The following is a 17,349-nucleotide window of genomic DNA, read 5'->3' as shown; positions in this document are numbered from 1 at the left end:
TCATCTTTCCAAAGTTATCCTCATTAATTTCTCCTATGATAATGTTACGTGCAAAGAAGGAGCTGCCTTTTAAGCTATGAACACAATGCTTGAAGTTTTCTGTACTTTTCTAGGACTATTACTTTGCTAGTATCAGTACTAACACATTCAATGCCATTTATAAAAATTTATACTTGAACCCTATTTTTTCTGCTAGAAATGAGAAAATGCTGGTCTTCTTTATTTATAAAATCAAATAGCCCTTATTAAGTAGGAAATAAAATAACTGACTGTATTTTAAAATTTAAGAAATACAGGTTTGTTAATATTATTAACAATATATATAATTATATTATTAACAACATGTATAATAATATATAATTAATATTATTAATTATTTCATTATTATTGAAATAATCATTATTGGTTCCAAGTTAATTCATTTAAGAATACTTTAATATCATATGTTCCTGTGTGTACAAATTAAGTTTAATCCACATTCCAGGGACTGTTAGTGTGCACTTGAAGGACTTTAATAAGAATTTCACACTCTAGAGATTTCTATGACAAATAGCTCAAGTTCAAGCTAAATACACAGCAGAGGGTTTGTTAATAAGCATGAAGAATGCTAGAAATAGCTTTACTCTTGACAAAACAAATAGTGCTTAAGTTATAAAAGTTGTCTAGACAAACTGTGCGCTGCCTCTTTGTGAGTAAGTGCTGGAATCAAGCAAACCTAGTGGGATCACATGTCTAGTGTTGAGTCTACATTCTAGATGCACATGTGGTCCTTTACCCCACTCCTAATTCTTTACCCCACTCTCACAAAGGTTAGAGCATCCAGCCATGACTATGTAATTGTTCTTCTCCCACAGTAAAATGCTCATGCCAAGTAATTATCAGAATGTTTAGAACAGAGCACAGGGATATTCCTCAGTTGTTAACAGCCATGTTTTCTTGAATCCATCTGAAGTGGTGTACACAATGGTTAAATTTTATGTCAAGCTCCAAGGAACTCTTTGGATGAATCTTCTTCTTCTTTGTACCATGAACCTGCCTCTTGGTGGGCTGGCTCAGCCACTGCTTATCAAGTGAATGAATAAATAAAATACCTTTACCATTAGAAATAATTAGAGACAAATCAGCTTGAAAGACCAAAAGATAACACAATGGGTGAAGGAATAGAATGAGCAACTACCAGAGTTGTCTTGGATTGAAGGGTTTCCTCAGGATATCAGATACTTAGTGATAACATCTGATAGTCTTGGGAAAATATGGTTGTTCGGTTACCTTGATATGTCTTAATTTTCTTTCCTTAAATATTTACATTAAATATTTAAAACATGAGAAAAATTAACAGTTTGTCATCCTACAATATGTTATGGTTTCAATATTAGCTGCCTCCCAAAAGGAAGTATTGTCTCACACAAGAAAGTTCCGAGGTGAAATAATTGGGTTATGAGAGTTTTAGCCTAAACAGTGCATTAAGCCTCTGATAGGGATTTTAACTGGGTGGTGACTGTAGACAGGTAGGATGTGGTTGGAGGAGGTGTGTCATTGGGGGTGTGTCTTTGGGGTATTTGCTATGTGAGTGGAGCTTAGTTTCTCTCTGCTTCCTGGTGGCCATATTCTGAACTGCCTTCCTTGACCACACCCATCATGATCTGCTACTGCTCAAGCCCAGAGAAATAAAGTTGGCCATCTATGGGTTGAGACCTCTGAAACCCTGAGCCCCAAATAAAATTGTTCTTGTCAGGACTTTGGTCACAACAATGAAAAAGTTGACTAAAACAGTATCATCGGTAACCAAATTGGAGGTATTACTTCTAGGTGTGATTTCCATGGGTGTCAGTGCGGGGTCATAGTGTCACAGATCTGCACAGTTGGACTGTCTCCTAGAGGGCTGGGGGTACCTGGAATACTGAGGTACACTGGACATTTTTTTTTTTTTTCTCTCTCTCTCTCATTGGTGGTATGGAGTTTTCCTATCTGGAGATTTAGTCCTTGGAATCCTGAGTATGGAGGTAGTAGCGCTTGAGACTATGTTACTTTATTTCATAAAATATTAATAAAATATTTATTAAGCATTTACTCTGTGCCAGGCACAATTTTAGGGACACAGAGGTGAAGGGACCCAGAGAGATGAGGTTTCAGCTGTCATGGAGTTTGGTATCATGGGAACTACAAAAGTGGAAAAATTGGGGAAATTTAGATAGAAACAAGAACTAAGGAAAATTACAGGACAATTATGTGGGAAAGTCTCCTCATAAAGGCACCCTATGAGGATGTGACATTAGCGCTGAGGCTGACAAGTCAGTCTTGCAAATAATCTGTGTGAACAACATTCCAGGAAATAGTAATTGCAACTTTAAAACTATAGAAGCCTGTCAATTGCCATTTGTAACAGAAGTTTGCCTTATGTGGTGTTTCTGAAAAAAATGCAGGAAATAAATTACTCATTTGTATGATGGGCTAGAATTTGCCACCCTGTAATACTAGGACACATGCCTTTAGGGTAGGACTGACAATTTTATGTAGGATGAATGTTCTATTTTAGAGAAATGACCCCTCACTTCCATATAGCATTGTGGAGTTTGCAAAGACCTTTTACATTCATGATTATATGTTCTGACAGATACCAATTTTAGCAATAGCCCTAAAATGATTGAGTTGCATATAGAAGAACCAAGGCAAATAAATAGAAATTTATATCATTACACAAGAATTTGGAATTTTAAAATATTACACAGAAATAGATTCAGAGGTTAAACAATAGCCAGAATATTCTCTTCTTGTTTCTCTCTGTTTCCTGTTTCCTCTCCACGACTTTTATTTTCAGTTATGCTTTCCCCATGTGGTGGCAAGCATGGTTAGTAAGAGTCAAGGTTATCAACCTCTCCACTGAATAAACCTAGTAAGTAGCAGGGAAGAAAAATGCCTCTTTCCTGAGAGCTGCAGCGCAGGTCTGGGTTATGTGTCCATTTCAACCCATCTTTGTGGCCAGAACCTTTTGACCAGGAGTGAAAGTCAGTCCCATGGGGACTGAATGTGGGAGATGCTTGATTCTTAAAAAAAATGAAGGGATGATTGGTAGGGAGAAGAATGGAATTCTTTTATAAAAGTTCCATTATCTGAGGTTAAAAGACTTGCTTAAGTTTTTGACTAGAAAGTTCTTTCCATTTCCATGTCATCTAAAGGATGACAATAAGGATGTTTTACTATCATCTAAAGGATGACAATAAGAATGAATAATTCAACCCAAAAGAGTGGGGGATGAATCATATTTTAAATGAGTGATCTACCATTGGTTGAGTCTGACAGCAGTTCCATCTTTAAGCTAGGCTTCCTAAACAGATGCTAACAGTTCTTTGACAAGGCCTTTTCCCCCTCATATAAGCTTCAGTGTAGATTTTTTTTCTGACACATGGAAGATGGGACTCAACTTGGGAGGGTGGGCAGGATTGACTAGGAGTTGAGAGCCAGGATACCCATGTACCACATGGAGAGATTTGATGCTTTGGGGTAAGAAGACCTGGATCTTTTTGTTCTTATTGAAGACTGTCAACTCCACTAAGCCTTCAGATTTCTTTACCTTTAAAAGATGAATAGTCACATGACAGTTTTTGAAAGAAGTCCCAGTAACTTTAGGATAGTGGGCAGGTAGAGGCAGAACCAAATGTCTTGTGAAAATCGCCAGTGTGTGTAATACAGCCAATAGCTACGAAGTACTGTGGGGGAAGTACTAGAATATGCAAAGAAGGTTATATATGGCCTGTTTTCTGATGTACCACAACTTGTGAGGTAGGTGACATATTTTGTAGAACCTCAGGAAGGCTTTAATTCTAGATTAAGACTTTCATAGATTTAAGCGTATCACTTCTAGAAACTTAGGTGTACTCTGTACAGGAAATTGATGTGCTCTGAGCAAGGGAGATAAAAACATGCCTTTTCTCTAGGAAACAAGATTAAAGACATTTAGGTTTGCAAAAAAAATATAGCTCACTACCTAAAGTCTTTCTGGATTCTGAAAAATATTTTATTAACTTGTACCTTCATTCTAAAACATTTCACTCCCCCAATTTTTTCCAGTCCCAAATTTTGTGTGGCTAATGCTCCTCTTCCACAAGGGCTGACCTTGAGAATTATTGTTAAGAAGCAAGAGTTATTTAAAACTTGCAGGAAACTCTGCCCTGTACTTTCCCAGCCCTCTGGCCCCTAAAGAACTGTGCTTCATTTGTGGAGCAGCACATTTCTCTTTGGCCTTACGTGGTCACCAGGCAAATAACCTACATTCTGAAATTAATAGAAATGCTAAGATTTAACATTTTCAGTCTCCTTGTATAGAGAATGCTGTTCCTTGTCTTTTCTTAAGATCATATTTCATACTTAGATCACTACTGACCTTGCCCTTCAAGTCCTGCAGGTATCTGGATTCACGCTCCAAAGCTTACCCATTTCCTGCCCTAATTTAGTCTTAAATGCTGCATGTGAATTACTTCTCGAGTTTTGTTCAAAAACTTCAAAGGAGAAAACTGGGTTGTGAAAAGAGTATTTCTGTCCTTATCACATTCATTGTGCAACATAATCTCTACATTGAAATATACACTAATATGAATCAGAGAATTCAGAGCTAATTTGTATTGTCTAGGGGTTTGTAATCTTCCTAGAACCCAGACCCCCATGTACCCATTCTTGCAAATTACACAATTGAACTGGAAAGCTCTAGTATGATGGTAAAGATCCTTCCTGTGGTTGGCTCCTCAGAGCCAAAGCTGCTGAGGAGCTTTGGTGTTTAGCTTCTTGGCACTGGATCAATTTCCTTCCTTCCTTCCTTCCTTCCTTCCTTCCTTCCTTCCTTCCTTCCTTCCTTCCTTCCTTCCTTCCTTCCTTCCTTCCTTCCTTCCTTCCTTCCTTCCTTCCTTCCTTCCTTCCTTCCTTCCTTCCTTCCTTCCTTCCTTCCTTCCTTCCTTCCTTCCTTCCTTCCTTCCTTCCTTCCTTCCTTCCTTCCTTCCTTCTTCTTTATTTCATTTAATTGTCTGACTATGTCTCATTGATCACTTTATCTATCATCTATTATCTGTTTCTAAACCATTACTAGAGTTATATCTGGAATTGGGGGACTTATACTTTTGAAATCTGACAACTTAGAGTTCCTGCTGGTGATGTTAGACAAAATAATGACATATGATTAGTTTTAAGGGTAGCCTGTAGGACATTATTATGGCTTTTAAGCTTTTTAGGCCAGAAACTTTATATTGTGGATGTTCCATCATTTTAAAATTGTTAAAATTGTTTAAATTGTTAGAAAACTCCAAAACGGAAGCTTTCAAACACTAAGTTTTACATGCTTGAGAAGAACTTTTTCAGATCAAGGCAGTCATGAGCTTTATTAAGTGGTTAAAAAATAAGGTAGCTCAATTAGGTTTGAAAGAAAGCACATTATAATAGTTATTGGCATGTGTTCTTTTCAGTGATGATTACATATTAGCTAGACTTTAAAAATTTATTTTATTATAATTATTTATATTGTTAAAGTAAAACAAAGTCTCAATAAGTCTGAACAGTTAGTATTACACATTTTTAAATTGTTCAGGTAAAGAAATCACGATTCTCTCACCCTTGGTGTATGTGTGTGTGTGTGTGTGTGTGTGTGTGTGTGTGTGTGTGTGTGTATTTCAAAATTTCCACAAGTACTATTTACACTCCAGGTAATAATGATGCTCCAGTGACTCTGAATGACTCTTTTCTTAGGTTCTCATTAGCAGAAATAGCTATTTCTGAAACTACTCAAATTTCCCAAAATAACAATTCAGAGAAGAAGTTAAAAAGCTAAAGGAAAAAAAAAAAAGCATTGAAATTTTATTCACAGAAAATCTCTGAAGGAACCTATCCATTTTTAAATTTGAATATTTAGCATTCTCAAATGGAGTTTAGCAGGAGTGTCCAGGCGCAGCGGTTGTTTTTTAGCATTCTGCGTGGAATGGAAATTTGGACATGGCTTCCAGGGTCTGGTTTATATCTCCTTATTGTTTACTGTGTAGTTCACAGCTATGTCCTAAGCTCTGGAACCATGGTTTCCACTGATCTTAAGAAAGGCCTTGGAGATTGTTATAGCATTAATAAAATTTGATCCCTTATTTCTTATGCTAATTGTTATTTACTCTAGGCATGTGGTTCTTCTCACAATGAGGACAAATTTCTCCTCTGAATAAAAGGGTTTGCTTAGCCCTGGCAATCAGTTAATCTAGTTTTCTGATCCCAACACTTGCACTGGATTTCCACATGACCTTAGGAGGTGGATTAAACTGTCAATGCTATAATCAACCAGGACTTAAACTTGGGCTAAGCTTACAGAAATCATTTTTGTCTTGTTCTTAATTAATACCTGCCAAGAAGCTGGCAGGATTTGCTCCTGAACATAAGGAATTATTTGAACATAAATCTACATTTTAATTTCTAACACATTTTCTCATGGAGGGAAATATGGAAGCTGAAACCTGCAGCAAACAAATGACAAACTGAATTATTTACTTTATTATTATAAATATTATTAATAAAGTAGTTAATTTTCTTTACGTTTATGAGAGGGGTTTAATTTGTATATTATAATTTTAATAAAATATTTATAAATATATTTTTTCATTTTTGTAATAATAACTAACATTTAATGTATACCCCTAATTTCCAGGCATTGTCTTAGGATATCTGGATCTATACCGAGCTTTATGCACACATATATGCATATATATGTACATGTACATTTCTTAAAAACTTAAGTATAGCCCACATTATATATATATACAAATATGCACCCAAACTTCTGAGGGTTTATTATATTACATTTCCTTGTACACATAGAGCTGAACCATAAGGATAGTAAAAAATTTCCAAGGTCATTTACTTAGTAAGTAGAAGAACAAGAATTGAAACCTAGTTAGTCAATTGGCAATCTACAAGATCATAAATAAACTAGCCTTAGTTACTTAATAACAAAAGAAAATACTTTTATAAGGGTTATTTTTCTTTCCTTGCTCTTCTTTCCTTTTCTTTTTTCAGGTTCATGACATTTTTCTTCTTATTATTATTTTTATTCAGGGGGTACGGAAATTGAACTCAGGGCACTCAACCACTGAGCCACATCCCCAGCCCTATTTTGTATTTTATTTAGAGACAGACTCTCACTGAGTTGCTTAGCACCTCGTCATTGCTGAATTGGCTTTGAACTCCCTATCCTTCTGTCTCAACCTCCCGAGCCGCTGGAATTACAGGTGTGCACCACTGCACAGCCTTTTCCCTTTTAGTATTATGGAACAATTTACATACAGCACAATTCACCTTGCCTGTAAAGTTTGAAAATTGTATACCTTAGTGTAGCCACCACTACACCTGAAATAGGGAATGAGCCCATCACTCCAAAATTTCCTCAAGTTGCCCTTTGTGGTCAATCTCTCAGCTGAAGTTTCTGGCAACAACATGCATACAGTAGGCAACCTTCCAAAGCATTTGCTTACATTATAATATTCATTGATTCTCCAAAGAAAATCTAGGACATAGATATTGTAATATTGTTATTCTCCTTTTATGGATAAGGGAATGTGGCAGCTGGGGATAAGTAAATTTCCCAAGACTGTACAGTGAGTAAATAGAAAATCCAGGATTTGAATGCAGTCAGTTTAGCTTCAGAATTCATGTCTTGAACTGTGTGTGTGTGTGTGTGTGTGTATGCGTGATATAAGATACAATATGTACAGGATACACCATCTTATAAATGTTAGCAATTAAATGCATTGATCAACCACTGTGAGCAAGGCTCTGGGTTATATTTTTAGCAGATTTAATTTTCTTTAATTATTTTACAAACTCTCCCAAGTTATTATTCTCATCTAATGGAAGAAGAGATTAGATATTAGGTATTTGGAGCCCCGTTTTTGAGATAAATAAATGACTTTTCCAAAGTCACAAAACTAAGATGAATAATAAATTCAATCTGATCTGACTGATTTTAAGACTCATACTTTCCCCCCCACATCATACTGCCCTTGAGTTTCTCTTTATGCATTGTTTTCCATGTTAACCATTATGGACTCTATGCAAAAAATAATGCATTAGGAACGTTAAATACATATGAGAATGTGGATAGCAACAAAACTAAACTAGTATTACTTTCAAGAAGGGAATGGATAAAGCAACAAAATTTGACTCCAGTGAGTGATATCATTGACAATAAAAATCAAATGGAAAACAATTCATCAAAGAATACACAAGGAACTAAACAATGAAAAACTATACCACCAATTTTTCCTTATTTACGCTATTTCAAAATAAGCACATGTACATGCATTTTTATTTCATAAATATACTAACCCGTTATTGTTACTCATTCAAAATTTGTCTTGATAAATGATTTCTTCAATTAATTTTCACTCTAAATGATGATAACCAGAATCATATCTTGCCAGTTTGTAAACTTAATAATAAATAACAGAATTAATTATTCTCTGTTCTGTGGTGTAATGGACTATTTCTTTCACTTAATGATACCCATAAGGAATTAGTTTGGGGGTTATTTTTTGTACATATGTTATTTGTTACTCACTGTGCACATGTGTCTGTATGGACGTATGAGAAAGGTGGTAATGCCACTTATCTTTAGGGATAACATGATATTTGCCAGTTGACTTAAATGGGTGACATCACTTCATCAATCATCTTTTATTTTTCCAGCTGTCTTGTCAAGACGGCTGCTGATTCAAGCATTCTCCAATGTTTTAGTTTTGTACTTGAAGGTCTTCTAAAAACAACTAAGGCAAGTTGTTATATATAATGCACAGAAGACACACAACTCATGAGAACTTGAGGGGAATGAGATAGTATTTGGACTTCATTTTAAAAAAATAAACATAGTTTATAGATAAGGATTTAAAAAATAATGTAGGTGGAAGCACAGTAGCTTTCATCCTACTATTAACTTGCACAGAGTCTATATCAAAAGTATGTTTTCTTATTAGCTTTGCCGATTATTATTGTCCTGGCATCAGAAGTGGGAAAATCCTCAGACTTCAAGGGCTGTGAATATGTTCTTAGGAATAAAATACAATTGGCTTCCATGAATTCCTAAACACACTTTCAAGAGGTGCCATTAATTTATATCAGTTAGTGCCTCCATAGGCTAATATCTGAGTTGCTTTAAAATTAATGTTTACTTTTAAAACATTTACTTCTTATGTTTGTGAGCAAACCATTTTATTTCTGTAATTACTGCTATTTTATTGTTGTCATTACCCCTTTTCACACTGAGTGAAGCCTTGTGTGTTGCAGAGAAGAATAGGCCATCTTTGAGTACCTTGCAATTAGAGAGTTTCTTAGGATGGCATTTTATAAAATAAAGAAATGTCTCTTTTCTAGTCATTCAGTCATTTATTATGCTTACTATTTAAAAATGATGCTCAAATGTACTTAATGGCAGAACGATTGTCATAGTTATGTAACTGTCAAAACAAAATACTTAATTCCAAATGAAGAAACACAGTGATGCTTGGTTGGAAAATATTTACATTATCTTTATATTTTGTCATTTTATGCAAAGAAGTTTCAAAGCAAGAAGGAGAAAATGTCTCTCTGAAAGAAAAGATCAGGAGAGATGATAACAATGTCCTAAAAAAAATAGCAAAGATCACATGAAAGCATGTGCCCCATTACCACCCACAGAGCATGGTTTAGTATATTTTATGTAAGTCAGACCTCTAGCTGTATGACCTATTTGGAGTTAAGGGTCCAACATAATAGCTTGAGTTTTAATGACCAATGTCCATTATCCTGCTTCTGTATTTTGACAACACTAAGAACGCAACTCAATTCTAAATCTTGCTGTAAAATTCATGCTCTTCTGAAATCTGTGCAATGCCAGAAAATCTCCTTTTAATTTCTACCACACAAACTTTCCTGATAATTATGCTTTATAGCTCAACAGAATACTGATCATCCAGTTTATGGTTTGCCTATGTTTTGTATTGGTCTTGGTCTCCTTAAATTTTGGCTCTTTCTTTGCAGAGATTCTTCACTGGAAAAAGATTGAGGACTAGAAGGAGAACTGAAAGTGAAATAATTTACTTTTCCACTGATATATAGTATTTCATGATTGTATAGTTTTGATCTATAATTAGGTGGGAGGAAGAAGATATAATATGGTTTGTACTAGTTATACATTGTAAGCCATTCAGAACTTAAAGTTTAAAACTAGAAGAATATTTATCTTGCTCATCACTATGGTTAAACTATGTCCTCTAAAAGTTCACAAGTTCAAAACTTAATCCTCAAATTCTTATGTTGATAGTATTTGGAAGGGCCTTTGGGAGGTAATTAGAGTTGAATGAGATCACAATAGTGGAGCTCCCATGATGGGATTAATGACTTTATAAAAAGAAGAAGAGGGACTTGAACTTTCATGTTCCTGCTGTCTCACCATGTGATACCCTCTGCCATTGTTATGACACAGCAAGAAGGCAATCACCAGAAACAAACTTGTTAGTAAAACTTGTTGTGGAGTTTCAGCCTACAGAATGGTGAGAGAGAAATCTATCTTCCTTCCTTCCTTCCTTCCATCTTTCTTTCTTTCCTTTCTTCCTTTCTTTCTTCCTCTTTTCCTTCCTTCCTCCCTCCCTCCCTTCCTCTTCTTCCTTCCTTCCTTCTCTTCTTTCTTTCTTCCTTCCTTTCTCTCTATAAATTACCTAATCTTTAGTGTTCTGTTATAGCAGCAGAAATCAGACTAATACATTCATTCAATTGCAATATGGATAGGGTGTGATAGGGACAGTTTGTCTTTGATCCAAATGACATTTACTGAGTAAGACTGAGGGATGACTTGGAGGATTCCCTTTATGGATGTCTTCCTAACATGGCTGACAAGTCCATGCTGGCTGGGGCTGAAAGCCCAGTGAGGTCTATGGGCTACTAACAAAAAGGAGTACTATTGTACTCTAGTTTGGTCTACTTTTATAAAACATAATTTGCATCTATGATATATAATCATTCATTCAAAAAAGTCATTATTGAGCAACAATTTGGGACCTGATGAAGTTCTAGCATAAAGGGTATAGAAATGAATAAAATAATTAAAAAAAGCAAAAAACAAAAACAAAACTCAAAAAGGAATAGAAAAGAAAGTTTTACTCTTTCTCACAATTTCCAGCAAGAGGCAGATAATAAGAAATAAAAATAAATAAAATATATATTATAAGTCTATATGTGTTAAGGTATAAAACATTATAAGGAAAGGCAAAAGAGAGTTTGGAGGAGCAATGTTGTAATTTAACTTATGGTGGGCGGGGAGGACTTGTCTTTACAAAGTGATAGTTGTTGAAGGACTTGAAGAAAAGGAGGGAGGAAGACATGATTATCTGAGAGAAAGGATTCCAAGCTGGGGAAAAATAGTAAGTGAAATGTATTCCAGATGGGTGGGTGCCCGGAGGCAAATAGGGCAGAATACACTGGGCAAAGAAAAAAATAAAATTAATTCAGAGACATAAGGGAGACAGAAACAGACCTTTTAAGTTATGGTAATGACTCTGGGTTTTACCTAGTATGGAACAGAACACATTGGAAGGTTCTAAGCTGAGTAGTAGCATGATTTAATGTACATTATAACCAAGAAATAAAATATACAGTTTAGGTTCTCAATTCGAATGGCCAATTAAAATATGGCTACCATTAATTTTGTCATTTACCAATTTCAGAGATCTTAAAATTTAAAAAATGGTACACATTAGTGATGATATAGCTAGGTATTAAGGATGAAAATATATTGATGCATTGGATGAATTTTAAAGAGGACTGGAGAAGTCAAGGACAACTTCACAAAGATGTTTTTAAGCTTTTTCTAAGTAACTGAACTCATTTTCAAATTAGATGGAAAAAATAAGAAGGAGGTAATTAGGACTTTGAAACCCATTTAAACCTGGATCATAGTACTAAGTCCCAAAGTCCTCCAATATTTAGAGATCAGAGACAGGGAAAACTAGCAAAGGAGGCTTAGAAGAGTCCAGTGAATGAGAAGGAATGTGATGAGCTGGAGGTCAAAGGAATAAACTCTCCCAGGAGTGAGGGAGTGACTCACAGTTTGGAGGTACATCACACTCTTATGTCTAATTCCATGAGAACAGTGTTCAGCATTTTTAGGAGAATGATCCAGATTCAGTAATGCGGAAAATAGAAAACATATATTTCATTTCCAAAGAAGGCTGTATGGGAAACTGTGTCCTAAGAGCAAAAAGTTAAAAAAAAAATTACTTAAAAAAATGACCATCTGACAAGGGGTTAATATCCAGAATATATAAGGAATTCAAACAATTCAATAACAAAAAGCCCTAAATAAATTAAAATTGGGTTAAAGAACAGAATAGCTTTTTCTCAAAAGAGAACATACAAATGGTCAACAGATATAAAAAAAATTCACAACATCACTTTATCATCCAGGCAACGATAATCAATGTCACTTTACCTCTGTTAGAATTGCTATTATCAAAAGACAAGAAACAACAAGTATTGAGGATGTGAAGAAAAGGAAACTCTTACATTCTGTATATTTATATACTGTTAGTGGAAATGCAAAATAGCATAATTATTTGTAGTATAATCATGAAAACAGTATGGAGGGTTCTCAAAAAGAAAATAAAAATACAATTCAGCAATCCCACTATTGGGTATAGCCAAAGACAATTAAATGCATTTGCTGAAAAGGCATCTGAACTCACCTGTCGCATCACTATTCACAAAAGTTATGATATGGAATCAAATGTCCATCAGTGGATGATGAAAAAAGAAAATGTGGTAAATATACACAAGGGAATACTATGTACCCATGAAATGGCATGAAGGAATCTAAAAGGGTTGATCTCATAAAGGTAAGAGTAGCTGGGTGCGGTGGTGCACACCTGTAAGTCTAGTGGTCTGGGAAGCTGAGACAGGAGGATGGTGAGTTCAAAGCCAGCCTCAGCCAAAGTGAGGCACTAAGCAACTCAGTGAGACTCTGTCTCTAAATAAAATACAAAATAGGGTTGGGGATGTGGCTCAGTGTTTGCATGCCCCTGAGTTCAAACCCTGGTTTTCCCCACCCCTCCAAAAGAAAAAAAGGTAAAGAGTAGAATAATAGCTACCTGAACAGGGAAATGTTGGGCAGGTGGTCGATGGGTACAGAATTAAACTCAGTAGCAAGAAGTTCTCGTGTCCTCTTGCATGGTAGGATGACTAGTTGACAACAGTGCATTGCATATTTAATAACAAGAAAAGATTTTGAATGCCTCAACACAAAGGATTAAGGTTTAAGGTGTACCTTCAGTTGATCACTGAATACATGAATTAAGCATCTTATTGTGTCCCATCAATATGCACAATTATGTTAATAAAATAGTATATAAACATGTATTTAGGATACAGAGGATTGAATCAGGGTTCGATTAATAATTTCTGGAGACCCAAAGTAAGATTTAAAGGAGAAGGGAAAGTATAATTTAAGAGTAAAATAAGAGTTTAAGTTCTGAAGAGGAGTTATTCAGTAATAGATTAGTTATTCAGTAACAGATTCTAGAGAAAAGTAGGAAGACCTGTGTGTCTGAAGTAATAAGGATTTATCCCCATCCTTCCATAGGGATAATGTAGTGAGATTAGTCATGATGGAGTGAGGTAGGCAGTGGAGATGAGATATTGCCAGGAGCATATGGAACTTGGAATGTCCCAGGTGAGCTCTGATAGGATGCCTGGAGGTCAGGAGAGGGGTGGTCAATCTACTTCAGATCTGGAGGTTTCCTCCTTGACCCATCTCTGTGTGGTTGGCAGAAGAATAGTCATCTTTCAAGCATGTTCATGTCTTGATCTTGTGATTAGATTTAGAAATATGGCAGTGTGAAGGGAACATTGGCAGAGAATATACAAAGCACTTGTAGAGATTATCTCTGAGGTTTGGAGTACTATATGACTTTCTCTTTTGTTAGTGTCCTCCAGAGAAACAAAACCAGTGGGAAAAAATGTATAGCTATATCTATCTTACTTATAATATATGTAATATCTATCAATCATTTGTCACATTTATTAAAGAAATTGATTCATGCATTTACAGACTAAAAAGTCTCACAGTCTGCCATCTGAAAACTTGAAGAACCAGAAAATCTATGTACAATCTATCTAAATCCAAAGAACCAGAGACCACTAGTGCCAATGTCTGAGGGCCAGAGACAATGGGTGCCCCAGCCCAAGGGAGAGCAGATTTACACTCTATTTTGTTCTTTTAGGGGCCCTTGCTGTGTTGGGTGATGCCAGTTCACATTGGTAAAGGCGATCTTCATTACTCAGTCTACTGGTTTCAAAGCTGACCTTACAGAAACACCCACAGATATAAACAGAAATTCTGTTTTATTAGCTATCTGGTTAACCATTAGCTTAGTCAATTTGACACATAAAATTAGCCATCATAGCATCTTTAAACTTGTCTGTTTATAAAAGTAATCATGCTTATAAACCAGCAGGAAATAAAAACTATTGAAGTAAATAAAATAAAAATATCATAAAAAAGAGATGGACCAGGTTGAAGAGAATCTTTTTTTAACCTAAAATTAATTTCAGATTTTTCAACTTTCAGCATTGGAAGGAAAAAAAAATAGCTTTTTATCTTATATTATAGTGTGAAACATGCACCCAGTAAATATTTGCTGAATTAAATGGGATGCATATCCCAAGTGAACAAACCATGAAATAAATATGGCAGTTTGAGCTAAGTGAAAATTGCACTGTTTTCTGCATAGTCAAATTCAATTGTGAAGCTCATTACTCTAGGTGAAAACAGAAATTTATGTGGAAAGGAAATAAAAACAGATTGGTAGCCATAGGATGATTGAGAATAAGAGTACACCTTCACACTTTTAAAAAAGATGCCATAGAAGAGAAAATTCTGTGCATGACATCAGATTCCTTGACTTTTCCCAAACAGGATATATCATTTGAATAACAATGGGACGTTTTTACTAAGAATAATAACAGTCTTAAGTTTGGGGGACATTTTGCTGTTCTTATTATATTTTATATATGATCATTATGGTTTGTATTCATGCATCTTTTCTCTATGTACTCAGGCTTTGAAATTCATAATCAGGACCTTCATTGTCAAGTTGATTTAATCTAATGAATCGCTTACACTACACATTTCCATGCTGGACATAGAATTTAATTTCTAAATTAGAGCATGCTGGGAAATCTCAAACTGGGGCACTAAATTTTAGAGGGTTTTTTTTTTTTTTTTTGCCTTCTGAAATCCTTTATGAGCTATATTTCAGTGAAAAGGAGCATTTATGCCTTGGACCCAGTATATTTGTATTCTTTGAAAATGTTCCCAGAGTCTATATCAATATATTATGTGTACATTTGAAATGAGGTTACACACTTCATAAACCTATGTTCTGTATTAAACTTCATCTGGGAAGTCTGTATCAGTTTTCTAGGGTGTAAAGTGATGGAAAAAATGAATCTTGTTTGAGTTGATGTTAGGTTACTTACGAAATGGCCTCTTGGGACATGAGAGAGAGTGGCTGGAAATTTGTGTGTGCAAAGGAGGCTGGAATCTGTTAAAGCTTACCTCCAGATAAGAGGAATGAGCTGGGTAATGAAATGATTTCAATAGTACAAAACATTTGTTTTTAATGTAGAAGTCATTGGACATGAGAATTGTCTGCCTGGAATTTTTTTTCTTCCTGACAAGGGATTTCCTGCTCTTAAAGTATCTTTTCTAAATTTCTATTGAATTGTTTGCCAATGCAATCCAGAAATCTTGTTACTCTAAGGCGAGAAAATCGGTATTAACTTTCCTCATGCTAACATTTCCACTATTGACCCAGGATTAAAAAGGCAAAAGTGTTTCAGTCCTGGAAACAAACTTCAAAATGAGTGACACCTGTTTCAAAAGGAAAAGATAGTTTAGTAAACGACAGCAACAAAAATCCTGCTAAATTTTGACTATGTGATTTGATTTGCATTGTGAGCTTTCCTTTTTATTGTGAAATTGAAATCTATAATATTGTCATTCTCCACAAATTACAGGTAGCTCTGTTAGTTAAGTGCAAATGTTCTTTTTTAAAATAGCATGTACACTAAGGAAATCACTAATCCCTGAAAGAAACAGATTGATTTGAAGACCCACAATTTTACCTTTCATGTCTTTTCTAGCTAGTAGTTTCTGAAGTTTCTGTGTAAGATGGCCTTTATTGGATTTAGAGTCTGAGGAAACAAAAGTCCTATGCTTCTGCTGTAAGAGGAAATTTAAAAACAAAATTTCCTAAGTTTAATTGGCAGCTTCATTTGCAATTGATTTACATTTTTCTTTCCCCTGAATAATGCATTCAGAAGTTGAATAATGAGTGTTTCTTCTTGAATGCTATTTGCATATAGTATTTCCTAATGATTATGGTGCTTTTATTTGAAAAAAAAAAAATGTTGCTAGTAAGGGAAACATAGGGAAATGTACAATACTACTGTTTGTAAATTCTTCTTATCCTTTTTGGAACAATATGAGTGGCATTATCTGGCATTGTGATCACTGCTTTCAGCTGTAGGCTTGTCCAGAAGAAACTTATTTCTCATTTGTTAAATTGGAATTCTGTAACCACAGCCCCAATTTCAAGTCTATTATAAAGTATCTTGACAGAACAGACAATTGTCAGCCAAAATCTTACCTAATATTAACATTAATTTTATGTACATTTTGGGTATAATTTTGGTATGGGGGAGAGGTGGGAGTGGGTAACAAAGAATAAGTAAAAAGAGACACAGGAGGAGAGGAAGGAAAATAAAGACAATACAAAGATGATGAAAATGAAGGAGAAAGGAAGAGGAAGAAAAAGGAAGATGAGAAAAGAAAAAACAAATAGAAGGAGAAAAGAAAAAAATAACATATCTGAGGTGAAAACAAACTAACAACCAATGTTTTGTTTTATTAAAAAATGGTCTAGTAGGAAAATAAATCATAGCCCAAGCCACAGTCATTGTTTTCTAAATGTTGTGTTTTAAATACTGCATTCTCCAAATTCAGCCTTAGAAATTTTTCTTTTGCTGCTTGGGTCCCTGAGACATGGTACACTTTTAGGCTATTCTTGCAAGCGTTCTTGGTGGTGAGTATACAAAACAAGATAGCAGTTAAAGTACAGCTTTGGCCATTTAGCTTTGGCCATCTGTATTTTTCCTTGGTCTTTATTTAGAGGTCAGACCTCTAGTATTTAAAAAAAAAATCATTTTAAAGGGGCATATGCTTTTAAAAATATTTGAGTGACTTTGAAGTTCTGGCCTTTTTCTTTTCAATCCCAATGTTCAATAAAGTGACATTGGTGCTGCAGC

The sequence above is a fragment of the Sciurus vulgaris genome (assembly GCF_902686455.1).
Source record: "Sciurus vulgaris genome assembly, chromosome: 5".
In the NCBI taxonomy this organism is placed as follows: Eukaryota; Metazoa; Chordata; class Mammalia; order Rodentia; family Sciuridae; genus Sciurus; species Sciurus vulgaris.
This window is presented reverse-complemented; position numbering follows the sequence as displayed.